A 27,824-nucleotide genomic window follows, 5' to 3' on the forward strand; every position below is an offset into this window, starting at 1 on the left:
TTTCCCAGCGTCATTATACGTCCAAGTGGTTTACAATTTTCTGTGTCAAAGGTGAGAGTTGAAATCCTAGTTTACATCTGGATCATGAGTATTCACATGTTTATCTCTTTTAGCCCAGGCTTCTATGTTTTGCTTTGTGGCTAGGAAGGAATTTTATTTATTACTGGTGTATTTTTTTTTAGCGTTGTTTTGTAGCAAAAAGAGTTTGAAAGAATGTGCACTAAATAATGGTTGATAGCTATCTTGGTCCTCTTAGGCTCTGGTCCACAACGGGCTCCAGTCTGAGGTTCAAGGTTAAGGTTAAGTTGTCATTTGACCTTTGTACTCTTGTGCTGTCTAAAAAAAAAAAATTATTATTCTGCGGAACATGAGTTTTCCTTGGAAAAGTGCACTATAGCCATCCTTTCTTAATTTTAATTAAGGCTGTTTGTACAGAAGATGCACAGTTGAAAGAAATGGTGAAACAAAGAAACTCCATTACAGGCCAAATAAAACAAATAGTGAAGAAAATATTGTCCTGATCCTTTTATTAAAGGGGGGGGGGGGAAGAGCCGTTACAGAAATTGGAAGTTCTATTGATTTTGTTTTTTGGCTTGTTTTTTCCACAAATACCAGAAACAGAACTGTACATAAATAAACTTGAGTATGAAAAGAATATTTCTACCCACTATAATACTGTACTTTGAAGGAATAAAAGCTCCCGTGTTGTGGTGGTAATTGGTGCCCCAGTGTTGTGGCGATAATCGAACAATGCTTTAAAAAAGCAATCCCCAAGTGCTTCATTTTAACAGGTTCTTTTTACATCTTTTGAGGGGGGTGAGCATGTTGAGACACAGCACACCCTAGGGAAGACGGGTTATAGGTCAGTGACATGGCTCTCCTTCCCAATGTGTGTGGGGGGGGGCGGTGACTTGACTGTTTCAGGCTCAGCAGGTGATTGTTGTGGGGTTCAGAGTTAGTGATGCGGAGCACTAGGTTTACAGTGACCCACCTGTAAGCTGAGCAGAAGCTGGTGTTCACACTGGTGGGTATTTTAGGAGCTTTCTTATGCTCTCTGCCATACCGTTTACACAGGTCAAGACTTTTTCTTATTAAATGATGGGGTCAGAATCCTGTAAAGACCTAGGGATGTGGTAGAAGAGAGAAATCATATGAAAACACACTTGAAATGGAGAACATACACTGTTTACTGGAACGCCACAAAGACTCCTCTTCACCTATGAAGGATTGCTACTGAGGCTGGAGATAGGAAGAGGGAGTAGGTGACAAATGGCAGTTGTGTCCCAAAGAGAGCAGTAAACTGCGCAGTGTCTTACGTACAATTTACTACCCAATGCCGCAACATCGCCAGTCTGAGACTGAGATGGCTGCAGCTTCCACTCTTCCGGGTGCGCCTCCTTTGTTGACTCTAACTTTCCATTAAAAGCTCACGCTTGTTTCCAGCAGAAAGCACGAGCCGAGGGAAGCACAGAGGAAAGCGGGCAAAGGGAGCGTCCCCTCAGCTGGGCATCGGCTCAGCTGAGAAATGGATCATTAGGCTTCTGGTTTTGAACAGCTGGCATAGGTGGCCTCCTCAGCCATCACTTCACAGGAGCTTACTGAGACAACCTTATCTGCAGCATTCTTTTCAGGAACTGCCATTGGCTCTTTTTAAAAAAATATATAGATAACAGAGTAATGGCAGATAGTAGCCCAGTGGCCAGCTGTGGTACAGCGCCTGGGGGTGGGGGGTGGGGTGTGGGGAGGCAGAGCTGAAGTTTTATTCCAAGGTTTTTCTTTTCCCACTTTTGGAAAGATTATCCTCGTTTATCTCCACAAAGGAAGGCGTCAGGCACCGTAGAGCTGGCTATTCTGAAGTCTCGAGTGCCAAGAGGTTAAGCTCCTGGAGGCTTTCCAGTTGGGGCAGACATGTTGCTACGCATTGTACGTTATCTGAGGAGTGCCTGAGATGCGGGGGTTGGCATGAGCCTTCATTTGATCAGTTACCAGAGCTTCACGTGGAAGCTGATAGAACCAACAACTGTAGCCAGATATTTGGGCCACATAACTCTGGGAATGTGTTGTCACTCCTGAAAAAAACCCACGGGACTTTTAAGCCCTGATCTGTAGGGAGGCAGGAGATTGACCCTCTTGCATTAGTTGCTCCATCTGAAATCTTCCTAGTCAACCTCTAAAGCTGCTGTCTGGCTGACGGTGGTGTTAGACTGAGGTCTCTTAGTCCCCGCACTGATCACTGTCTCTCTCAGTTACTTCACTTGACTTTTCCTGCCAAACTTGCAGGGGAGAGGTTAGGAGAGTAACTAACGCTCAGATCGGAAAGGTTTAAACATGGCTTCTCTGCTCGCACTGCATTTTACTTTGTTGGTTTTATTAGCTCTCTCAAAGGAAATGGATTGTTTTTGCTACCTTTGCTTCTGACGTACAAATATAATCACTGTTATTTTCTTGTCTTATGGAGTGTATTTTGACCAAAATAAGTAGATAATGTGCTGTTTTCAAAGTAATTTTTTTAACACTTAGCATTTCATAAATTGTTCTTTCTAAGCAACTATAGGATTTTAAAGTTAGTAGTTTACTAAGCATGCATCATATTTTCAGTTCTTTCAAGGACCTGAGGCACATAGAGGAATCTGATGCGTTCTCATGCATACGGGTATGAAGAAAAAAAAAAAAGAAGGCAAGATCAGAGAATGAGACAGATCAATATTGTCAGAGCAGAGGGTACTTAGTGTGACATAAGCTAGAGCACGCTACAAAGAGGAGTAAAGTCATCCCCAGTGTCTCACGATAGAGAGACCAAGGAAGATAAAGATGGAGGAAAGACGAAATCTGATGGAGAGAGATGGGGAGAATACATCTAGAAAACACCGAGAGAGCAGGTGTTCAGGACACAGAAGCTTTTACAGACTGCAAAGTCATGAAGGGGCTGACAGTATGTGAGGAGAGGATGAGGAAGTCGGTGGAGAGGAAAGAGAGCAGAGGCTCAAAGTGGTGAAGAGAGATGATTCCTTGAAGGAGCGTGGAACTGCACAGCCTGCAGAGAGGGTGGGGGAGTGATGTGACCGTGGGGACCGCAGAGAGGGCTTCATGTTTAGGGAGGCTGACATATTCCTCTGAGGTTGAAGCAGATGTTGCTAAGGGCATTCAGAAAACTAGAATTAGAAGCAGATGCAGGTTCATCTTCCAAGGACAGATGAAGTTGTGTCTTAGGAGCTGGTCTGTGGTGGGGAGTCATGCCAAGAGACCTTTGGGAAAGAAGTTCTAGAGCGTGTGTTGGGAGGATTCCTGTCACAGAGGCATCCTTGTGAAGATCGTGGGGCTTACCTAAGTTAGGTGGTGAGAGTCTAGCAAGGACTCTAGCTCTACAGTCTGTACGTCCTCAGGCAGGATCATAACTGAGACCAGGAACGGAGCGGGAGGCCCAACATTCAGCAATTCACCCCTTACAAACCCTGCTTCTACAGGCTGTCTTGGCCATGTGCCTTAGCACAGCAGAAAGCAATGGAGACACTTGCTAAAAAAACAGAGCCTAGAATATTTCTGGAGAGGCAGCAGGAGGCAAAATGCACTGTGCCCAAGAATAAGTTAATGTCCAAGGAAAGTTGTCCAGAAGATAAAATGTAGGTGTAGAAAGTACGCTAGGGAGTGGTGGGGCGTGGCTTGCATAGAGGAAATCCGTTTCTTATCTGTGAATTACATCCTGGAATAGTGAACACCATCACTACCCACAGCACCAAAGCATAGTGACTTGTTATAAGAGGTTTACTCTTGTTCTTTTAAAAATTTCTCTTTGATTTGCTGTATTTTAAATGATTATTAATTTATCAGAATTTCTGTTTTAATTCTATGTGTTACATGATAACTCAGTATATTGTATAACAGTTAAATTATAGTAGTGAATATTTGTATACGCTATTCACTTTACCATGTAATATGTGTAGTTTTGTAGTGCCTCTCTTTCTATTCATAAAATGTGAAAAAGACTTGGGAAAAGTTCTAGGACATATTTTCAAAACATATCGATGCATTGTATATTTAGAGATACAACTTAGACTGAAAACAAATTGGGGATAAGGTCAGCGAGTTCCGTTTCACTTTGGCAAGGCTTTCTGTGTTGGCTTGAATGAGAATGCCCCAGATGTTTGAATTCTTGGTTCCCAGTTGGGACTTGAGCTGCCTGCTCCTGGGCTTGCTGCTCCAGCTGCCATGCCTGGCTCCTGCCACACATCTCCGCAGTGATGGTGGTGAACTCATCTCTCCTGGAGAAGCTCATGTAAGCTCTTCCTTCTGTACGTTGCCTTGGTCATAGTGTTTTATTACAGCCATAGAGAAGTAACTAATACATTTTCCAAATATGAAATAAAAATCTCTCAGTGCTATGCTAATGGCAGTATCTTGCCATGTAATGAATTCAGCTGGGTTCTTGCTGGACCCAGCCTTAGGCATCCTTCACTGTTTCAAAAGCAGCCATCCATTCATAGAGGCTTCTCCTAGCGATGCCCATCACACAATCTTTAAATAGCATGCCACTTCAACGAGAAAGCAGATGGTATGTGGCATGCGGCTCTTGCTGGTGTTACTTACACCCTCTAATTGAACCATATAAAGAACTTTGCTCTCAACTCAGGAGGAATTCTGTGAAACTCAATTTTCTATTTACTTATAGGGACAAATTGTACCTATTGGGCCAAATATAAAACGTCTTATAACACCAGTTTTATTTGTATAGTAATGATTTAATTTTATTATGGTTTATACTCTATTCTTCTTATGATTAATGCCAGCCACAGAAAATTTTTGTCTTACATCTTGATTATAATTGTTTATTCACAGACCAAGGCACAGAAATTAATTTTGCATGATTAATTGTTTTATGTCGTCAGGTTATTTCCCTTTGGACGTGAGTGTGCTCACTCTTGCACTATATTTTGCAATGGAACTCAGATGGAATCAACTGGCTGTTTATGCCAGGTTTCCTCTGCCATTTTTAAATGTTTAATATTGTCATTTTATGAGAGTTAGGAATCACAGCAGTCTAGATAATAGAAAACACATAGCATCATTCTAGGTGGAAAGTTAAATTACAGTCTGGATATATTGCCCTAACTTTTATTACACAGACTGTCTTATTATTCCTTCAAGTGTAGATATATTTTTGTGTTGGTTTATTTCGGTTTGTGTAATTTACGTTTAACATAAACACTAGAGATGTAGCCAGGGGTGGGGCAGAGAAGGATGGAAATCTCAGGTATGCTTTCTAGAGTGATGAATTGTAATAGCTGTGATCAATAAATCAGCCAGTGACCCTCATGTAATAAATACACGTTTATTGAGAAATTGAATTTTGATGTCTGAATCAGATGAAATGTGGAAATGACGCCTATTTGAGTTCTGCCTATTTGAGTTCTGCCTATTTGAGTTCTGCCGTTGTTATCTTAGAATGGACACAGTAATGTTAAGGAGGTGCGGAACTCTTGGGAGTGAGTGCTACCAGGGCACACACGTAGCACTTAATTAGTCATATCTTAACTTCTATTTAGTCAGCAGTAGGAAGTTGCTTGTTCAACTGAGTTAGACTCTAGACGGAAAATGGGAAAGTGGTGGCACAGGGTTAGGAAGAAGGGGGTGAGGATGGGGGACACAAGAGCATAATAGGGGCTGAACGTAACCAAAGTGCACTATAGACACGCATAGACGTGTTATTATGTGCAGCTGATGCATGCTAATATTAATACGAAAGGTGAAGGTTTCCCTTTTGTTGTTTTCACAGATTAGCATGCTACTGTGCGTATATGAAATTCCCAAAGACTAAATGTTTATTTCCAAAGGTTAGCAAACTCACCCATCCTTCCACTCCGTTATATATGTAATTTTATGCAGACGTGCAAGATCTTTAGATTTCCCCAACTCCTCCTGAACCTCTTCCACATCCTCCTATCACCACAAAACAACAACAAGCAAATGCTACTACTACAACTTCTTCTTCCCTTTCCTCTTCTCATCCTCTGCCTCCTCCACATCCTTTTCTTCTTCTCCTTCTCCTTCTCCTTCTCCTTCTCCTTCTCCTTCTCCTTCTCCTTCTCCTTCTCCTTCTCCTTCTCCTTCTCCTTCTCCTTCTCCTTCTCCTTCTTCTTCTTCTTCTTCTTCTTCTTCTTCTTCTTCTTCTCCTTCTTCTTCTTCTTTCCCACAGAGTACAACTGGTGTTGCCCATTTGCTCATCTACGCATGGATATCCAGTGCAGGATGGGCAACCTATTGTGGGTTATACTACTGAAGAAAACTGATCATCCTTCCCCTCAGCAGGCACCACTTGCCCAAAGCTCCTGTAGCTCAGGATGGGTCCTGACAAACTCCTTGACTCTTCGTGCATGAGTGTTGACTGGCTTCGTCTTGTGCAGATGGCTACAGCTGCTATGATTTAACGGGTACAGTGGCCCTGTTGATGGCCATAAGACACTGCTTGAGGGAACATTTCCAAGCTTCTGGATCTTATGATCTTTCCACTTCTCTTCTGGAAAATTCTCTGCACTTTAAGTGAGGAAGAAGCATGATATGGATGTCTCAGTTAAAGCTGAGTTTTGCACAGTCACTTATTCTTTGTACTTCACCAGCTGCCTCTCTTTTAATTGCCGTATGTTAAATAAAGTAGCCCTGATGAGGGATGAGAGACTCATCTATAGAAACTAAGAATAAACATTAAGAAGGTAGTTTGATACTATGTTCTTTTAGCAAAATAATAGTAATAGGTTCTCCCTGTAGCCTTCCCTGGGCTTACAGTACCAGGCGTGTGTTTCCTCTTGTGTAGAAGGCACTCCCCTGTAGCCCTCCTCAGGCTAACAGTACCAGGTATGCGTTTCTTCTTGTGTAGAAGGTTCTCCCCTACAGCTCTCCCTGGGCTTATAGTACCAGGCATGCATTTTCTTGTGTAGAAGGTCTAAGTCTAATTAAAAAGCTGTTGGTTGCCCCCATAACATCCACACCGCTATTGCACCAATGCACATTCCTTGCTTAGCCAGTCACTATTGAAGTTTGTAGAGCTGTAGAGCTCACAGCTGGGTTGTGCATATGTGCAGGTACACACTAGAAGTTTTTATTAAGGAACTAGATAGTTAAAATTGTAGGCTTTGAGCAAGTCTGTCTAGCCCCTGTTGCGGTTACACAACACTGCTCAACAGTGTTCTAGCGTTCACACACAGCTGATGCCCGCAGCCCACCCCACAGCCTGCAAAGCACCTTACTGTATTATGAAAGCCAACAGAAAAGCCTCACATCAGCACCAGCTTGATTTCTCTACATTTTTTGATTGAAGTATGTGTGGTCTTCAGCAGTATGGCTTTACCACCATGTTCTGATGGGTAAGCGACAGCCATGGTAATGGCCGGCATTGTTTTAGTAGTCTCTTACACCCTTCTGACCAAACACTGGGTGGCGCTAGTCTATACCTAGCCCTGAGTTTTTTGTTGGATAACCTATGTCCTCAGGGAAACATTGCTCTTTTGTTATGTAGGGTTAATTCAAATTAAACACACCGACACAGACTCAAACACACACACATTTTTTTCCCAGAAAGCTTAAATGGTTGATTTCCATGGTTCTTCCAAGCATCCTTATTGTTCCCTATCTCTTCTTCAGTCTCTCCTCTGTCCTATCTGCCATTTCCCATCTCACGCACATCTTCCTGTTCCTCCTGTTTCCATCTTCAGGTTTACTGGCTCACAGACACACTTGTTTGTTTATGTATTGCCCTCATGGTTGCTTTGGTACTGTTGAGCAGTGTGGTGTAAGCGCAACAGGGGCTAGACAGACTTGCTCAAAGCCTACAATTTTAACTATCTAGTTCCTTAACAAAAACTTCTAGTGTGCATACACTTTTCTTTTCTTGTCTGGTGGTATTTAAAACTGAAAGCACGCTGTCGCTTACTTGGTTCTATGAAACCAAATTACCAAAAATATTAAAGGAGGTGGAAAAGTAAGAAAGCAGGCCTGGGGGATAACTACGGCAAAGAACTTACCTTGCAAGCATGGGGACCTGAGTTTGGCTTCCAGAGCCCTTGAAAAATAGCTGAGTGACATGGTGTGTGATTGCTATGTAAGTGCCGGGGAGTTAGGGACTGGTGAAGTCTTGGGGCTCCCCGGCCATCCAGCTCAGCCTACTTGCAAAGTTCCAGGCCAAGGAGAAACGGTGTCTCAAGACACAAGGTGAATATCACTTGAAGAATAGCATGGGATGTCCTCTGGCATTCACTGGCACTTGCACACATGTACATGCAGTGGTTATATAACAAAAATGCACACACATGTACCTGCACACATGCACTGATGTATACACTTGAGCATGTACATACACATGTGTACCTGCACATATGCACATGCACTGACATATACACATGGACATGCACACACATGTGTTTACTTGCATAATACACTGATGTATATACATGAACATACACATGGACAGAGAGACAAAAGAAAAGTAAGAGATCTGTTTTTGTCCGAGACAACTTTCCAGGGAAGACATATACAAATAAATACTACAGACACAGAATAAATATTACTTTGTAGTCCAGAAGTAAACTATGTAACAGAGGAAAACAACCCTTTTTTACATTCTGTATGGAGAGCATACAAGATTTGAAAGCTACTTTCATTTGATTGGAGCCAAAATCCTTAAAGTTATAATGTGAATGTACTAAAAATTAGGCTATGTTTGGGCACTTTGACTCAGAAATAGGGGTGTCAAATTTTTGCCATTTAGTGAGATTAAGGTTGCATGTAAACCAGGCTTTTAAAGGGACCTGAAGCTTTTCTAGAACTTGTAGAACCAGAAAGGATGCTGTACTTGGCTTTCTAAAATATGGGCTGGAAAAGAGACATCATCTTAGGATAATTCAGTCACTGGCACATCCGTATATGAACATGTTTTTATAGGACCTATGTGGAAAATCTTGGGATGAGAACGTCTTAAGAGGAGACTTTTGAGGACTAAGCAGAGCTGAGACAACTAACACAGCGAACAAGGCAGCGTGAGTTCGGGAAAAGGGTGAACTTTGAGGGGGGCCCTAGAAGCAGCTGGTGTGATCCCACGGGCTGACACAGCAGCACGAGGCTCTTTGCTTCATCACTTTGCTGATCTTATGCCTCGATGCTAAAGCAGGTCCTGGCTTCAGTCCGTGGCCTTTGCTCTTTGTTACCATGGCCAGCAGAGAGCAAGGAGATTAAAATACGAGTGCTGGACAGTTACTCTCATGGAACTACTCCTTCACAAACAGTGGAAGACTGAGAACCCTCTGCAGGAGCACGCTTTGTCATACCGCATCGTAGAATTCGATACAATTGAAGAAAAGAGGTGTTGAGGACGTTGCTGTTGGTTCGAACAAACTGGGGGGAAAGATTCATATAGAGCATTGACCTCAGATTTCCAGTAAAATATTAAGTCAGCTTCAGGGAGACATACATGAAGGCAGTTTGTCTTAGTTACTTTTCTATTAATGCGATCAAATACTGAGGAAAAAAAAAACAACTTGAGGAGGAAAGGGTTCATTTTAGCTGTAGTTCTACATCAAAGTCCATCCTTGGAGGAAGAGAGGGGGGAGCTCAGGGCAGAAACCTGGAGGGCACATCTCTAAAGCAGAGGCCGCGGAGGGATGCTGCTTACTGGCTTGCTCCTCATGGTTTGCCCAGCCTGCTTTCTGTTACCACCCAGGACCACACAGCCAGACGTGGTTCCTTCCATGGTGAGCTGGGCCCTCATCCATCAACGATTAATAAATAATATGCGCTGCAGATTTGCTTGTGGGCACATTTTATGGAGGCGTTTTTCCCCAGTTGAAGTCCTTCTTCTTTGTAACTCTAGCTTGTATCAAGCCAATGTAAAACTAACCGCTATAGGCTTTTAATAAATGTCCTAGTCCCGTGGTGATGCTCTGGTGCCATAGTTTGGATTGAGAAGTTTATGGAAAAGATATTATAGATCTAGATGTATGGAAAAGATGTTATAGACCTAGAGGCCTGAAAGTCCAAGATCAAGGTGCCAGGAGGAAGCTTGGTGTCTCACTTGGGGCTGAGCCTCAGAAGTTGGTTTCTGTATCATCTTCACATGGCCAAGGGGATGTGTAAATTCTCTCAGCGCTTTTATAGCCACCCCACAGCTCCCTGATACCCATTTTCCTGTGTCAGTGCCCTCAGAGCTCAGTGTCCACGTGTGAATTTTAGGGTGAGATGAACATCAGGGTCACAGCATTTAGCACAGTTTGTGCAGAGGAGGCCGGTGGAGTGAACAGCTTCTGTTTTATGTTCATATTAGTTGAGTGGCTAAGGAATTGGTGTGGGCGGGGGCAGGGAGTCAATGGGCATGATGAATATGGCAAACGCACCACATGGGATGTAAATAGGAAATGAAATTGCCTTTGATTGTAATGTATTGTACTAAAGAGCTGGTTCAAGATTTTTTTTTTTTTTTGAGAGTGGCCACAGAGGGAAAGAGAGAAGAAATAGGACCTCTTCCCTCACATTTTCAAATAGACTTTCCTTAGAGCTGCTTTTACTTGAAAGCAAATACATGAGAAAAATACATTCGATGCAGTTTCCTCACAGGCTCCTGAGTGGGGTGGGGGTGTGCCTACCCCAAGGACGACAATGGAGCTGGCACAGTCTGCAGAAGCAGCAGGTGCTGTGAGAGAGGCCGAGTACGATCCAGCTCATTAGGACTTCCTCAAATAATAGCATTTTCATGCCTTTTGAGTGAAACTTGGCACCTCCAGCTTACCACAGTGTGGCGGGCACACTGTCCTTCACTTCCCATAATGTAATAGATGGTACCTACCACTCAACAATAAAACTGGTGGGTCTGGGCCAGCAGTGATGGATTGGGAAGCAGACAGATGGCAAGAGGCTGCCAAAGTAGCCTGTCTTTTTCCAACTAAAAGACCCATAAATATGAAGAATCGGTGGGTGCATCTATCCATCACCCTGTGTTGCTACATCTTGGAGGAGCTTGTGTGAGGCCTTGAGAAGGCTGAGTGAGCAGCACTACACAGAGTGTGTGGCGCTCTGCAGCCTGGTCTGGAGGCAAGGCTTCAGCATCTGTGCTTAGTCTGAGGCAGCGAGAGTTCTAACTCACATTTTCCTGGTTGGGGTGTGAAATGATTCTGGATAAATAATATTTGAGACCTCTGCTTGCTAAGGCTTGTCTTTCTTTTTCTTTCATTCTTTCTTTCTTCTTTCTTCCTTCCTTCCTTCCTTCCTTCCTTTCTTTCTTTCTTTTTCATGATGACTAAAACCGAATGTAGAGAATTGCAGGTGAGATTTGGAAAAAAAAAAAAAGGGAAATCAACATTATAAGAAAGTCACTCTTTTTAAAAATTTTTATTAATTTATTCAGATTACAACTAAATTGTTATCCCATCACTTGTATCCTCCCATTCTTCCCTCCCTCCTGCTTTCACCCTATTCCCTTCCCCTATGTCTATGACCGAGGGGGACCCCCTCCCCCACTATATGGTCATAGGCTATCAAGTCTCCTCTTGGTAGCTTGCTTATTCTAAGAAAGTCACTCTTCTCAGTATACATATGACAATGTTATACTAGCATGATTAATAGACATTTGAGGATGCTTGTGACTGTCCCAGAAAAGTAGGTGATGGGGGAGGGTATATGGGAAAAAAGAGAAAAGAATGACATTTTTCTTCTATTTGATATAGTCAAGGTCTATTGGGGCCCCACTGAGAGTGATCTAAAGAAGGAGACGACAGGAAGAGATTTCTCAACAGGTACCAGAGTGTGATTAGTCTGGAGGGTGGTCTCTGGAGTTGTCTTACATTTTAGGGCGACTAGAGGAAACGACATTGTGCCAACCATTTCCAGATAGTTAGGAGAGAGGACGTAGATTGTGGTTGCTGCAACGAAATGGTGTGTGAGGCGACGGCTGTCCTAAATACTGCAAACTGATTGTTACATAGTATACACATGATTTGAAACTTACACCATGCCATACAAAAGTGAACAATTATTTTATGTTAACTAAGTACAAAATGAAGAAATTTTAAGAGATAGAAATGATATAATGCTTGCAGTTCAGAACTGGACCTATAATATTGTTTCGTGTCATGTATAATGGGAGGGATTTTCAAATGTGTCCGATAGCCTTCTGTCAAGATAGCCCTTAGGGCTATGTACAGTTGATACAGCTGATAGTTTGATTGATACTAATATTCAGAATTAAAATAGTTCTTCCTAGCTTTTTTCCCTAAAAAAATACTCATCTTCTTATATGTTCTGTTCCCCCATTGCCTCTTTGTTAATTCTTCCTTGATTCATCTCGTGTGTGAGAAGGCCTGGCAGTGATCTCCTTAGATGCTTCTCTAATCCCAAAGTAAGCAGTGTGTCACCCAATTGACACTTTTGTGAGCACTTTCTGATGTTTGGAAACTGATTTTCTACAAATACTCATATTTGAAAATGCTGCACAGTATCATTATCTGAAGGGGGAAACATTTTAGTACAATACAGCCACAGCTTATAAAATTGAAATGAAGCTGAGTCAATTTCTTCTCTTTCAAGTTTAAACTGTTAAATTTTCCTGGATTGACTACAAAATGAAATCAAATTAAAGGGTTGGGGATGACAAGGTTATAATGAGAACAAAAGCCATCAGAAAGGGGACTAAAAGCTGGCACACATGGACAAGCATGGGGCTTCCTGTTTCATTGGGAAAATGTTCCCAGATTCTAACATGACTTTAAACACACAGCATGTTTTAAAATATGTCTTTATGTTTCCATAATTTTATATTAATAGAAAATTCATAGAGACAGCAGAGTTTGTGAAAAAAGCCTTTGCCAGATCCCTCTCATAGAAACAGTGTAGATTTTTATCAGCTTGAGATTACTATACATGTGAGCCTCTGGTTTATATATGTCACCATTTTTCAATTTCTATTTTAATTTTTTCAAATATTCCAATGAGTTTTGATCATGTTTCCCCTCCCCAAATTTCTCCCAGACTTTTCCAATCCACACAACTTTACATTCTCTCTCTCTTTTGAAAGGAACACATAAAAATACTGAAATGAAAATCAGAGCAAACAAGCCAAAGACCAACAAGACAAAAAAAAAAATGACAAGACAAAACAAAACAAAATTCGCACAAAACCCATGAAGTTCATTTTGTGTTGGCCAACTACTCCTGGGCATAGGACCTGCCCTGGAGTATAGTTGATACACCCACTGAGACTCCATTGAGAAAGATGGAATTTTCCACTTGCCACTGAGCATCAATTGCAGATACCTTTTTGGTTGGGGTGGGACCCTGTCCCTACTTCTTTTCAGTGCTGGAACACCGCTCAGTTTGGACTTGTGTGGCCCCTGTGAGTCTATCTGCTTTGGTCCTGTTGTGTCTGGAAGGCACTGTTTCCTTGGAGTCGTCCATCATTGGCTCTTACGATGCCTCTACCTCCTCTTCTGCATGGATCCCTGAGCCTTGCTTGAGAGGAGGGGTTTAATGAAAGCACCCCACTTGGGACCAAACGCCCCAGTGTCTCCCACTCTCTGCACGTTGTCCCTGTGCTAATTCCCATAGACTACAGAAAGAATCTTCCCTAAAGAGTGAAGCATCTGATGTGAGTGCCAGCCTAGTGTGGTCACTGGGCATCCCTGATGGAAATGCCTCTGCTGCTTGGCAGATGACACAAGGGAATGGAGATCGGCTAGGAGAGGCTGGAGGGGTGACTGGAAAGAGCTGGGGTGCAGGTGGGGCTGGATCTATCTCTTTTCTCATGTTATTAAGATGAAATGCAAATGAATTAATAGTCTACCTGGCATTTTATAGTTTATATTTTAAGACAGCAGGGTTATCTTCGGAAGTGCCCAGCTCCCATGAGACATAGGTTCTGCAAGGCAGAGAGAGACTCACCTTTTCCAACCTAACAAACACCCTTTCCTTCCTTCCTTCCATCTACAAGAACAAGGCGAATAAAGGCGGCTTTGTGGTCCTGGCTCCTCTTTTCACAGACGTCATCCCCTCCGCAGTTAGCTGTTGGTCTCACCCTCCTTGTCTCCCTCACTGTCCAGATCCACTTTTGAGCAGCTCTGAGCTGCATTCATACCAACCTCAGGCCCAAGCTTTCTAAGTTAGAAATGTTACTGGGACACTTTTCCCTGGAACTTCTACTGGCAAATCTTCTTATCTTCATATAAAGAAATTCACACTAACTTATTTCAGAGTATAATGTAAAATGTGTGTGTCTAAGACTTGTTTTAAAATGAGACTTTTTAGTAGTCTCTGGTACTGTGTGTGCCCCCCTTCCCCTGTATGGGGTTCATGCTACCTGCCTTGCTAAGGCTATTCACATTGAGAGGGGGAAAAAAAAAAGGAAAAACCACAGCCCTTTCTATATGCATGGCTATAAGCTTTCAAGTAAATGCTAGAATAAGTCAGCACGACTTCTCTATATGGAGTCCCACTATCCTTTTAAATGTATACAAGGAAACTGTAGTCATACTCAGTGCCCAGCCAAGCCTCCTGCATTGGATGCTATTGAGTGTGTACATTTCAGCGTTTGGTAAATGCCTTCAGTTAGGACTGGAAGTGTGGAGCTTCAGTTTGAACCCTGAAGTCTTTCCTGCACCCCCTAAAGTCTGCCTGTGGTCCCGCCGCCTCTCCCCACACTCCTTCCCTCTGCAGGAGCTACTCAGAGAAGCCAGGCTGTGCTGATCAGTCCCCTGTGTTCTGTACCTTGTCCCAGGAGAGGAAAAGGGTTTGATCAAACGTGTCGGGTGCTGGGGACCCTGAACAAGGTTAAGTGCCTTCACTTTAACTTTGACTCAGTGCCCAGGCTCAGAAGAAGGCTGGAGCCTGGAGTCAAAGCACTGGTCTCTATGTATGATTTAGAAGTGACCAAATATTTTGTCTCATGATGGCATCAGTATTGTAGACGAAGAATGGCCAGCAGGAAGAGGAAGTGGAGGAAAGAAAATGGCTTAGATTCTGAGAGATCAAAGCTCTGTATTAACCTCCTTGGGGCTCTTTGTTACCTTCTTGAGTCTCAGTTTCTAAATATGTGATGTGGGAGTAATCAATATTGTTATTATTATTTTACTTTTATCTGCATTTATTTTATGCTGAATTTATTCCCGTTCCATCAGCTTTTGTCTCTTCCGTTTCTTCTGGGGGTATCTTTCTTCTGTGCCACTTCCTCCTCTGGCTTTGGGACAATCTGCTCCTTTTCAGTGAGGATCATCCCGATGTGGCAGGGGGAGCTCATGTGCAGGTTAATCCAGCCGTGAGCTCTGTAACATCTTAGGTGCCTTGTTCACCTGGATGTGTTCAATGACCAGGGAATCTACATCTAAACCCTTAAGTTCAGCATTACTCTCGGCATTTTTAAGCATGTGCAGCAAAAATTCAGCACTCTTTTTTTGGCCACCAACCCTGAGTCCAGCCCCACTGTTTGACCTGGGCACACCACTCGACTCCACCATTATACCACTGGAATGGCGCACATTGCTGCTTTTAAAAAAAATTATTTATTTTTATTACATATACAGTGCTCTGTCTCCATGTTCACCTGCATGCCAAAAGAGGGCATCAGATCACATTATAGATGGTTATGTGCCACCATGTGGTTGCTGGGAATTGAACTCAGGACCTCTGAGCCATTTCTCCAGCCCCCACACATTGCCTCTTTAAAGTGACATCTTTCAGATACTTGGTGGCTTTTCGGATATGCATACCCTTGACGGCCTGGGCAGTTTCCCTGGTGTTCTTAAAGTGAACATGAAGATTTGAACCTCTTGATTTGCATGATTTTGTAGGGTTTTCTGGGTCAAGTGAGTGGCGAACCATCTTTGCAGGTCACCTCTGGCCACTTACAGGAAGAGCAGTAATCTGTATTATTGTGTGCAAAGTACATCTAGAGAGTGTTTAGCTTGAGAATTGGTCATTGGATAGTTTTGTTGTTAGTTTTTGAGACTGAGTCTTGCTGTGTAGCTCAAGCTGGCCTTGAACTTGCTCTTATCTTCCTATTTCAACCTCCCAAAGTGCTGAGATTATGGGCATGAATGATCTGCCATTGTTTGATGTAAGACCTACTTCTTGTTTGTCCGTGTTTGCATGGCTGAGGGTCTAGTCCCTGCAGGTTGATTTCAAAGCTCTGCTTTTTAGCTGGCTTACAGCGGGAACCAGTGAGCAATGCAATGATACAACAGCCGGGTTTGCGTTAGGGTTCCAGTTTGTGTAGGTCAGACCCACTATAGCTGACCATGGGGGCTGGTAACACTTTCTTCAGCTAGCCATGATTGTTGTGTGTTCTTTCTTGGCCTCTTAGCTTCTCCAGCTCATGCTTATCCAGTTACCTTTAAACACGTAGGTGTGATTTCCGTCTCTCTCCCTGGGGCCTTCTTGATGCATTCCATTTCAGTTTCCTACTGTGATGCGAGGAGAGTTTCATTTAAGTTGTGACGCGGTTGGAAGGGAAGGAGATACTCAAATGTGGATGGGGCAGAGCCCTGACTGATTCTATAGATGGGACAAAGCTAAGAAATTAGTCAGTTTGTACAGTGCTGCTGTTGCTGCTGCTGACGATGACGATGATGATGACGACGACGACGACGATGATGATGATGATGATGACGGTGACTATGATTATAATGACAGGCTGTTGGGAGGGAAGCAGGGTTGGAATAAGAGCGAGGGTTTAGTTTAAGCACATCAAGAGAAGGTTGCATTTAGTTTCCATTTCTGTATCCATTGCCTTCTCCAGGGTGCTGCTGTTGCGCAAACCTTTCTGGGGTTGCTTTCTCTTGGAAGGGGGTAAGAGAATGTTCAGAGAAGTGGCGGGGAGGGAGGGAGGGAGGGAGGGAGGGAGGGAGAGAGAGAGAGAGAGAGAGAGAGAGAGAGAGAGAGAGAGAGAGAGAGAGAGAGAGAGAGAGAGAGAATCTAGTCCAGAAGGACACCTTGTGGCTGCTTGAGGGGCTGGCATGCGTCTCTCCGTCTCTCCGGTGTCCTGCAGGCTCATCTCTAGCTTTTTTGGGGAACAGGAGAGGCACTGTTGCTCACAGCCATTCACTGCCTGTTGGGCAGCAGTTCTTTGCTGCAAGATCAAGGCGAGCGGCTGCTCCTCTAGCCTGTGCAACATTTGTAAGAGGAGCGTTGTGGGAGGAGATATAATTGACTCCCAAATGGCCTGTGGAAATCCAGACACACTTCCGGGACCAGCTTTTCAGTCCAGACTTAGCGGGGGAAAACCAGCAGAAATGAGAGGTGTTGATCTCTTCACGGTGAAGATGGGTTGGGGACAGTCAGCAGAGGGGCGGCAGCCTGGAGTCCACTTCCTCGGTGGACTGAGGGAGAGAAATGGTTCTGTGTCTTTGGAAACAACATCTAGATATATTAAGCCATGACCTCAGATGAAAAGCAAAAACATCTTGGCAACTGAGAGAGAGAGAGAGAGAGAGAGAGAGAGAGAGAGAGAGAGAGAGAGAGAGAGAGAATTGTGTGGTGTTCATGATATATATGTTGGGAAAGAGAGGATGAGGCTAATAAATGAAGACAAACAGGAAGCTCTTCCTCAGTCTTCTTCTCAGACACTCTCCAGTCACGTTGTACAGGTCGAAGGTTCTGGGAAGAAACAGCCAGTTCTCTGCCTTGCCTTCTACAAATATAACACTTCCTGTTTTGTAGGAACTGGGGGTGAACATGTGCAAACCAACTGACTTCATAGACTCAGGATTTTCACAGACCTCCAGGACGGCTGGCTAAGCCGTATGTGTGTGTGTGTGTGTGTGTGTGTGTGTGTGTGTGTGTGTGTGTAGGAGACAAAGAGACAGACACACACACATAGATTGGGAAAGACATGGATCTACTTACTCCCTGTGTCCTTGGAGTGTCACATTTTCTCTAATTTATCTGCAGTTAATTGAATAGCTGATTCATTTGAATTTTAAATGAATCAATATTCAGTAGCTCCCTACCCCTTTCTGACCTCCTCTCCCTACCTCAGTGAATTCACTTTGGTTGGAGGAAACCATTTATAATATATCCTGGGAAGCATGGTAAGGCGAAGCATGTGTCTCCTTGCACCAATGTTTGCATTAATAACGCCTTTTGTCTCACAACAACGTAGATAATCTGAAATTAGAACCAACCGCTGACCCCAGGGAGCAAGCAGAATTTTATGATTATGATTGTTCAGCCAAGTTTACATCCCTTCTTTCCTTTTGAATAAATGAGGGATGCCCCTGGTGCTGTCATAAAATCGCATTTAGCCGCAGTGATGGGAATGAAGCTAATTCTTGCTTCATCACCCTGACCTGCAATCGCACAAACACAATGGGGCCTGACATGCTGGCAGCCACTGCTCGTTACAGCTTCCACCGCGCTGCAGGCTCATGGCTGCTAGTCAAATGTGGTGGGCTGGTTCCAAGCAGACAGGAGAAGAAAGAAACGATCGGCCTCGGAAAGAAAGGGGTTATTAAAATTTCCACCGTTGCCTGGCTTTGGATTGGGTAGTTCTATTAAGATGCCTCTGCTTCAGTTTTGAAATGGATGCATCCAAAGAAATAAAGAGCACCGCCACTGACAACCACAACCATTTCAGGAACAGTTATATGTCTCTGTGTTCCATATCCCATTATTAATAACCTGGTTATGCCAAAAAGAAATCATGGAAATTTCTAGAAGCAACGATTCTCACCAGGGAAAGCGTTTCAGTTTAGGAGTTTTGTCTTCCCCTTATAATGCAAGGCTGCTCTTACTCAAAAGTGACTGATTACCTTTTTTTTTTTTTTTTTAAATCACTGTAGACAGCTGGGGAAAGCGCAGTGCATTGTATGTAAACATTAGTGGAGACAAAGACAATTACCCTTGATTTCTCTAAGCCTCTGTATCATATACAAAAGAAAGATAGTGGAACCCTTACAAGGAACTTTTGTTGGAGAAAAGGAGAAAATGAGCAAAAAAGCTTCAGACCAAGCCGTCTGGCACACAGATAGTAGTACCGAGTCTTTAAAAATATGTGTACATTATTTGCTTTGTAACTGTTAGTAGTCAACAGTCTGCTTATTACATCACTAAATCTTGTCTTCATAGAGAAGGAGCTATGTAACAGTTGAGACTTCACAGATCACACAGATTATGCATAGGGCCTGAGGGTTGCTGATGCTCCTGGGACCCACCGGGTCACATTCTGAGGGATCCTGATGCTCCCTGGAACCACTGGGTACCACATTCTGAGGGTTGGTGATGCTCCCTGGAACCACTGGGTACCACATTCTGAGGGATGCTGATGCTCCCTTGTCCCACTGGGTACCACATTCTGAGGGATGCTGATGCTTCCTGGAGCCACTGGGTACCACATTCTGAGAGATGCTGATGCTCCCTTGTCCCACTGGTTACCACTTTCTGAGGGTTGCTGATGCTCCCTGGTCCCACTGGGTACCACATTCTGCACCTGCACATCTCTAGCAGCTATGGCAATGCACACATCTCATTTCCATCCGTGCATTTACACTCTTTAATTCTGGCAGTTTGAATGGAGTTTCATGGTTGAGAATCTTAACACGATTGAGTTGCTGGCTGAACCTGCACCTGGCGTATGTGGGTGCCCTGGTGAAAACCCAAGGAAGTTTGCATGTAATTATAATTTCAACAGTATGGAGCATGTAGAAGAACTCAGCCTGTGAATCATCTTAACATCCGCATTTCTTAATGGAGATGAGGCTCTGTTTCTTTATAGTTAATACTTCATGGTCCTAAATTAGGACCCTTAATGTGGTTGTACTTCGTCTCAGACATTGTGAAGTACTCATCTTCCAGCAGAGACGCTCTTGGTAAGAACAGTCTGGGGAAGGAAGGGTTCCAGGCTCTTGGTTCACTAGGAGAAGAAGAAGAGGCATTGGATGGGGAGGCGCAGGAGAGTGTCCCGGTATGGGGAAGACTGAGGAAGTTAGCGTTTGTTTACCGTGAACTGGCTTCTGTGTACACTGGTTTGCTTCTCTCTGTGCGTCTTCAAGGCCTCTATAATCATGCCCATTTCATAGGCTGCTTTGTCCAAGATTACGCAGAGGATTGAAAGGCAGTATCAAAGGGTGAATAAAAACACCAATTTTGACTATGTGGTGCATTTTGTGAAAATCTATTTGTACCGAGTTATACATACTTTCCTGTTTACATGTTATGCTTCTATAAAAATATTTATGGAAACAAGCACATCCCTGAACTGCAGGCCGTGCTTCTTTCTCTGTTGGACTCACGGTGACTCGTGCGGAGTCTCTTCCGTCAGCCACAGCCAAGCGTGGCCCCAGCTCCTCCAGGTGACTTAGCTCTAACTTTGAAGAGTTGACTGAGATGACTGTGGGAGATTCAGAAGATCCTGAAATGTTCCCAAATTCTGAAAAGAATTTAAGCGTGATGAAGAATCATATAAAATATTGAAGAAATGTGAAAAAATATGATAAATAGATACTGTATGGCTAAAAAACAATCTACTTTGAATGAATATATGGGGTGGAAATTGCCGTAGAATTTCATGCTTGTATCATAACATTTTATAGCTGTTGTTTGTACAGCATGTGTACATAGGAAAGTCCCTGGAGGATGTGTGATAAGGCACTTACAGCGTAAGATTTATAGTTTGTGACATCATTTGACTTTCACTCCTTTTCTATGCCTTCCTATATTGCTTGAAATTGTTTTCCTATAATTTCCTATACACAGACATTTTATTTTTAGTAAAATGGTGCCTGTAAGAAAAAAAACTGCATCGTGAATTCAATATGTGCCTTCTCAAGGAGGCACACGAAGGAGGAAGGCTCATTTTAAAGTAGGAGTCTTTAACACATTAAAATAATACTAAATTACTTTAGAATTAAGCCTCAAGGAAACATTTTCAGAGGTAAATTCAAACACATGCAATCACCAGACTACTTAGCCTCTTTAAGCATCTGAGACCCAACACTATGAAGTAAATAGTTTACAGTATTAAATATAATATTTCAGTTACCAGGTGTGGGAACATGTTACCATGTGAGGAAGTGTATTGCCATGTGTGGAAGCATGTTACCATGTGTGGAAAGCTTGTTACCATGTGTGGAAACATGTTGCCATGTGTGGGCTCATGTTGCCATGCGAGGAAGCATGTTGCTAAGTGTGCAAGCATGTTGCCAAGTGTGAAAGCATGTTGCCATGTGAGGAAGCATATTGCCATGTGTGCAAGCATGTTGCCATGTGCACAAGGATGTTGCTGATTCTCTTTAGCAGACCCCACAGCAATGTAAAATATAGCTGTTTTACTGATCTCAACACATGTCTTCACTTTAAAAATTCTCAGTCTCCTTTAGATTTTTATATAATCATTAAAACTTGCTTGCTTTATTCTATTCTATTTTAGCGTCTACCCTTTTATACTGAATTATACATTCATGTAGAAACAGATAATAGAGCAGGGTACAGCTTTCTTTTTTTGCCTCTTTCTTTTTGATTTCTCAGAACTTCACATAAGAGACCCCCGAGCGCTCTCTCCAGGAACTTCATGAATATGTGCTGTTTCATCACCTGTAGGCCCAGCACAAATGCAGGGTTCTGGCTGAGTGTTAGAGCGGCTGCCTCCCTACAATGAACACTGCTTACCCATTGGGAGCAGTGTGTTCCCTGGTCTGGAACGCACTCTTCCACCCCAGTCTGAATTTATCCATCACCAGCAAGTGATGCTTCTGAGAATTAGCAAGCTCGGGTTTCTAAGCACATGTGGTTATGAGCACGACAACACAGTCTGACAAGTTCTGTCTAATTCGTGGAGTGATGTGTGTGTAGTTTCAGAGTTTGTAACAATAAAAATAAAACACATTTAACAAATTTCATTTATTAGAATGCACAAGCCATACTTTTTTTTTCTCCTGGAAAATACAGCTACTTAGTATCAGTAAAATTGATTATGAGGTAGGATGAGCTATGTCTGAAAGACATTGTCTGTTTCACTTCAGTCAGGTAGGGCTTTCATTCCATTTGGGACAAAAGGGAGGGCTGTGCTTCTGGAGAATGAAGAGACCCTGACTAGTGCAAATGTAGCTGGGAAGAATGGAGCTTGCATATTGAGTGGGGAGAAAATTCAGAGACCATCGAATGGGCTGCAGCAAATAAAACAGTTTCTTCTTTCATCCTGGACACACACACACACACACACACACACACACACACACACACACACACAGAGTCCCAAGTGGAACTATGAATTTTATATGTAGGTTCCTAAGGAAAAGTGCAAGGTTCTGAATGTTATCTTTTCATTAAGGGACCCACAGAAGTCGCCTAGGCAAAGAGGAGGTGGAAGGCCACGGGGTAGCCTTCATGTGAAGCACGTGATGCCATGGGAGGTGGAGCTGTCACAGGCTGTGGACGGGGAGCCATCCCACACTGTGCCCAGTCTCTGAGTGTTGGGGTTGGCTGGGCTAGTGTCCTCTGGCTCCACATACTATAATGACTGTCTTTCCCTGTATCCAAAGATAGAGGCGACATGAGGTTCATTGTTCACAAGTGTCTAATATCCTTGTAGAGTCCTTTAATGTAACCAGGCGTGGCAGTTTATACTTGTAAAACCAGCCTTTGGGAGATGGAGGGAGGAACATCAGGGCTTCAAGGTCATCCTCATCTCCATAGTTAGAGCTCAGTCTGGACTATGGGAGACCATATCTGAGAAAGAAGGAAGAAAAAAAGAAAGAAAAAAGAAAGAAAGAAAGGAAGGAAGGAAGGAAGAAGCTAAAAGACTCTTAGCCTATTAGTTGTATTTTCTTACCTCTATTACCTTAATAATGAAGAAACCAGAAACTACCATTCCACTTAAAATGCATAGAAATAAAGCCTTTGATGTACAGTCTATTTGCCGCCTGCCATCTTCTCCACAGGAAGGAAAATGTAATTTTGATTAAGGCCATGAATTTGTCTGTGTTGAAGCTGCTTCCACTGTTAAGTCACCCCAGCTGTTAAATTTAGCCCAGATGCATTGATGCCTGTGTGGGAACCACTGGATGCTGCAGTGTCCGACAGTCCCGCCGGGTCTGCCGGCTGAACTGCCTCAGATGATTTTCCCACATGGCTGCCTGCCGCAGCACTTGTGGATGAGTGGGAACCTCTCGTTCACCCTGCTTTGGTACATTCATGGAGACAGCATATGAGAGTGGCAGAATGCAGACACCTGTTCCTAAATTCTTAATGGACTCCTTCCTTTTCCTTCTCAGCCCACCTCCCAAAACTTTAGTGTAAAATGCTCTGATTAAGCCATTTCAAATCAATGCTTTGTAAATAATTAACTCATGGAACCTATTTGAACAGTTATTTGGTCTGAAAATCAAGTTGGATTCTTTGTTATAAAAGTGGGTCTCATTCTTGAGATGACAAGTTTTTTTGTCCTGTCAACTCCCCCCAAAGCACCATTAAGGTAAGTGAACATCAGGGGTGCAGATGGAACTGTCTTGGATCAATTAACTGATGTTGTGATTATTTGCACAAAGTGTTTTTTGACTTTAATAATTCAGTAACTCAGTGGAGGTTACATCGAAACTTTCTTAGCAACCTCCTTTTGGGGTAAGCGGAAGTAGGGACTGCAAATTCAAAGACGCCACGTGTAATGGTTAGCAGTAGAAATGTCCTGTTGTGGAACTCCAGACCCATCTGCTCCTGAAGAAGATCCTGTGTCATTATAGTTAGGAAGTCAGCGTGTGGAGTGAACTGGATGTAAAAGGAATAATTCCTCGCCAAAAGCCACTGATCATGCTTGAGAGGTGAAACCTTTATCTAGAACCTGCACTTTGTTAATTAGTGACTTCCAGCGACTTTATGTCCCGCCTGTCGGATTTTGACAGCATTTTGGAGTGCTAGAAGATGCTTGGGTAGCAAGTTCATTTTCCAGTACGTGATCTATCTACACTCTGAAGAGATATTAGCCATTCCCGTATGGTAACAGCCTCCAACGGCGAAGGAAAGGAGGCTTAGGGACGAGAAGCTGTTACCAATGAGGTGAAGGCTGAGAAGGGCATGAGAGATGCCGGGGAAGTTGGTGTCACTGGAGTATGCATGATGTGCAAGCACAGTCACGTAGTCCTGTGAATGCATAATTCAGAGCAAGAGTGGAGCTAGAGAGATGGCTCAGTGGGTAGTGCTTGCCATGCAAGCGTAGAACCTCAATTTAGACCCGAGCACCTGCATAGAAGCCGGAGTGACAGTAATTCTGTCACTGTAAGGACAGGGGTGACAGAGACAAGTGGATCCCAAGGCTCACTGGTCAGTCAGCTTAGCTGCAGAATTAACGAGAGATCCTGGTCTCACAGAGCAAGGCAGAGAAGTGAATGAAGAAGGCACCATATCCTCAACCTGTGGCCTCCAAGTACACCCACAAAGGTCAGCTTACTCCCCCCCCCACACATACATGAGCTGGCATGCACACACAATGCACATACCAAAACACCCTCAAACCAATAGCCGAGTTTAGTCTTACTTTTCCACCCCACAGTAGTATGACACTGTGACACCATGGGAAAATGTGTGGTGTCTCACCTCGGCTAGCTTGCCATTGGTTGGACTTTGATGTAAGATGGCCCCCACCTTCTTCATCGAAATACACAACAACTGCAATCCATTAAGCACGCATTTGAATCCTTCAGAACCCAGTTAAGCCAATTGCTCATAAAAGTGGAGAATAAAAGGAGGTCCTGCAGTGCTTCAAACCAGAACGTCAGCGTCTGCCTCGCTGCCATGTAACTGACGTTTTAAAAAGGGGCCAAAGACCATCTTTCTAATAAATTTTGTGAATTAAAAACCAAGTATTAGTCACCGTAGGAGAGTTATATAAGAGTGCTATGCCGGATTCTTTCTCTAAGGAGGACTCCTTTGTAATGCAAATAGCCCTCTTGGCAGTTTCACCAGGCTGAGTGAATATTGGGCTCTTCTCTAAGCTTGAAAATGCTGCATAGCTAGCTATCCTAATCTCTGCAGCCCTGTAATAGTATGCATTCTCTAGAACAAGTTCTCTAAAGCAGTATTGCTCCATAGTTTCCAACAGCAACACCCTATTCCTGATTTTGCCATGGCCTTCTCCTTCTTATTGAACTAATAATAGGATGAAAATGAAAATGCCAAAAGAGCCATTTCAATATGTAGATGTTTCTGACTTGGAACTAAGCACGACACAACTGAATGTAGTACTTGCTTTCCTGGGGTAACTACATGAACTGTACAAGGCATCCCGATTTTCAGTGTATTGAGTTCCCTGAGTACATAAATGAGTAGAGGTGGGGAAAGTTCACTCTTCGCTAAAAATGCATATAGCCCTGAATCTTTCCCTCCATCATACTGAATTTGAGAGAGGATCTGGAGACACTCTCTCCTAAGAAGCACTCTGTGCAGATTTTAATGAGAATGTACAATTGGGACCAGGGAGATGGTCCTGTAGAACTTGAAGGTACATCAGAGTCACCCTTGTCTTATGAATCTCCAAATATCTGACCTTACTCAAAAAGGCCTCCATAGGATTTTGACAATGCCTGCTACCCATTGCTTCACAGCTGCCCACTGGTTCACAGCTGTCCCCATTGGTTCACAGCTGCCCACACTGATTCACAGCTGTCCCCATCATCGGTTCACAGCTGTCCCCACCACTTCACAGCTGTCCACATCATCAGTTCACAGCTGTCCCCACCGGTTCATAGCTGTCCCCACTGGTTCACAGCTGTCCCCATCGGCTCACAGCTGTCCCCATCAGTTCACAGCTGCCCCCACCAGTTCACAGCTGTCCCCATCAGTTCACAGCTGCCCCCACCAGTTCACAGCTGCCCCCACCAGTTCACAGCTGTCCCCACTGGTTCATAGCTGTCCCCATCATCGGTTCACAGATGCCCTCCATCCATCTACAGCTGATGTGAGACACGCTGCTGCAGTGGAAAGTTGGCATTAGGACACATCTCAATCCCGATCCCATTTTTCTTTGGGGAGGGGCAACAGAGTAATTTCTTAACAACCATGAGTATTTATCTCTCTTCCTCTATTTTCAGTTTTCCCCACAAATTTATACACATATATCTATGGTTTAGAAATTAGGGTGCCATAAGACAAGGGTGACAGGACCTTGAAGTCTTTACAGCCCAAAAGCAGAGGTCCCACTAAAAAAGATCACTTTATAAATCATAAAAACGGCTTAAAAATATTTATTTCTTCATCCTACCCTGCTGATTCAAAAGGCTGGAAGGGCACTGAGGCATCTGCTATGCCCAGGAAGTGCCAATAATTCTGTGAAGCACAGTGCAGGGGGACTCTGAAAAAGAAAAATCAGAAATGACAACAAGGGAAGTGAATGGAACATGCCAGGCTGGGTCACCAAATAATAGCTGTTCTCCAAGAGTCAAATTCCAGAAAAAGAACCTAATCTGAAGGCAGCTTGAGAATCCAAGGTGAGCTTATTAAAAGTCAAGATAACTTAACTTCGTGAAAAGAGAAAGATTCGTGGCTGTTGGAGCAGGATAGCATTGATTAATGTCAATGCTTTGCCTGAATCATTTCTGTCAAGACTCTGAAAGCCCAGGTGCAGAAGAGAGAGAAACAACCGTGAAACAGAGGGAGCGACTATTGGAGAGATGTTTCCCAGGTTACCTGAGAATAAAAACCACGCCCACCTTTTTATGCCAGTATGAATGCCATACTGGCAACTCTAGCTGTAGTCACAGAAAGAAGGATAGGCATCCTATTGAGGAATCAAAACTGTTATTATTCAATAGATGTGTCTTTTTTTTTTTTTTTTTTGCTATTAGCTTTTCATGGAAGTGAAACATCTAAAGAAATATTCTTGTAAGAGCCAACTTGGATGTAAAAATCCCATGTTCATATAACACTGCTAAGTGAAGATGTTGGACACAAGAGCTCAGAGTCACAGACCTGGACTCAGATCTGGGCTGCACCACGTAGCATTCCTTGCTCAGGGCCTAGGTCACAATAGTGCTCAAATGAACAGTTACAGAACATAGGTATGGGATTTCTGCAAGCCTGTGTTCAAATACTTGTCCAGTGCCTAGTGTGTGCCTGACACACAGTCACAGCTGCTGGGGACATCAGAATTCAGGAAGATCTGGGAGACAGGCATAGGGAATCTCTGAATAAGGAGTCAACACAGTAGCACTAGCTGCTAAAAGCAATTAACAAAGCAGAAAGTCCATTCTGGCAAGCTGCCAAAAGCCACTTGTTCACAATATGATGTCAGTTACAAGCAGCTTGTAACTTAGACTCTTTCTGTTGCTCGGAGTTTCTTCCTTAACTATCCCTCCAACTTTAATGGTTTAACATGTCAGTTTGCAACTCAAAAAAAAAACCTAACAAACAAACAAACAAACAAACAAAATAGATTTATTCATATCAGTCCAAATAACAGTGGGTTGTTTCTGTTTTAGTCTCTATTTGATAAAGTTTTAATTTTAAATGGCCACGTTAAAGTGTATTTAATTTACTTGATAATTTTATAGGAATTCCACTTTTTTAGTTTAGTAATTTTTATTTTGCTGACAACTACAAAATTTAGGAAGCTGCCAACTCCTAAATGTTTATCTATTCTTGTCATTTTACCTTGAAATTATAAGTAAAACTATTTTCCTGAGCTCAAGGGAGTCCATGATTTTAATCTTACTAAAATATGCTGTAATTATGATAGTTATTAACTATGACTCAACTTTCTCCTTTAAAGCAAATTTTAATTTAAAGCAAAAATTAAACAAACAAAACTCTACTTTTTGCAGACAAGAAAGCATTCATTTATTTTCAGGTAAGTAAGCGAACTGTTGGAACGATTTCGTCAGGGC

General features: G+C 43.1%; 1 protein-coding gene and 1 pseudogene across 3 annotated transcripts in view; one reads left to right on the forward strand and one right to left on the reverse strand.

Annotated features, from left to right (window-relative positions):
- Positions 1-27,824, forward strand: part of PLCL1 (phospholipase C like 1 (inactive)) — a 305,342-nt gene that overhangs the window by 200,055 nt on the left and 77,463 nt on the right. The window lies entirely within an intron of this gene.
- Positions 15,014-15,867, reverse strand: LOC311596218 (large ribosomal subunit protein uL22-like; annotated as a pseudogene). The gene is made up of 2 exons: positions 15,670-15,867; positions 15,014-15,501 (listed from the first exon to the last, which is right to left on the reverse strand). The product of its transcript is annotated as a large ribosomal subunit protein uL22-like (transcript).

The sequence above is a fragment of the Acomys minous genome (genome assembly GCF_964271855.1).
Source record: "Acomys minous genome assembly, chromosome: 4".
In the NCBI taxonomy this organism is placed as follows: domain Eukaryota; kingdom Metazoa; phylum Chordata; class Mammalia; order Rodentia; family Muridae; genus Acomys; species Acomys minous.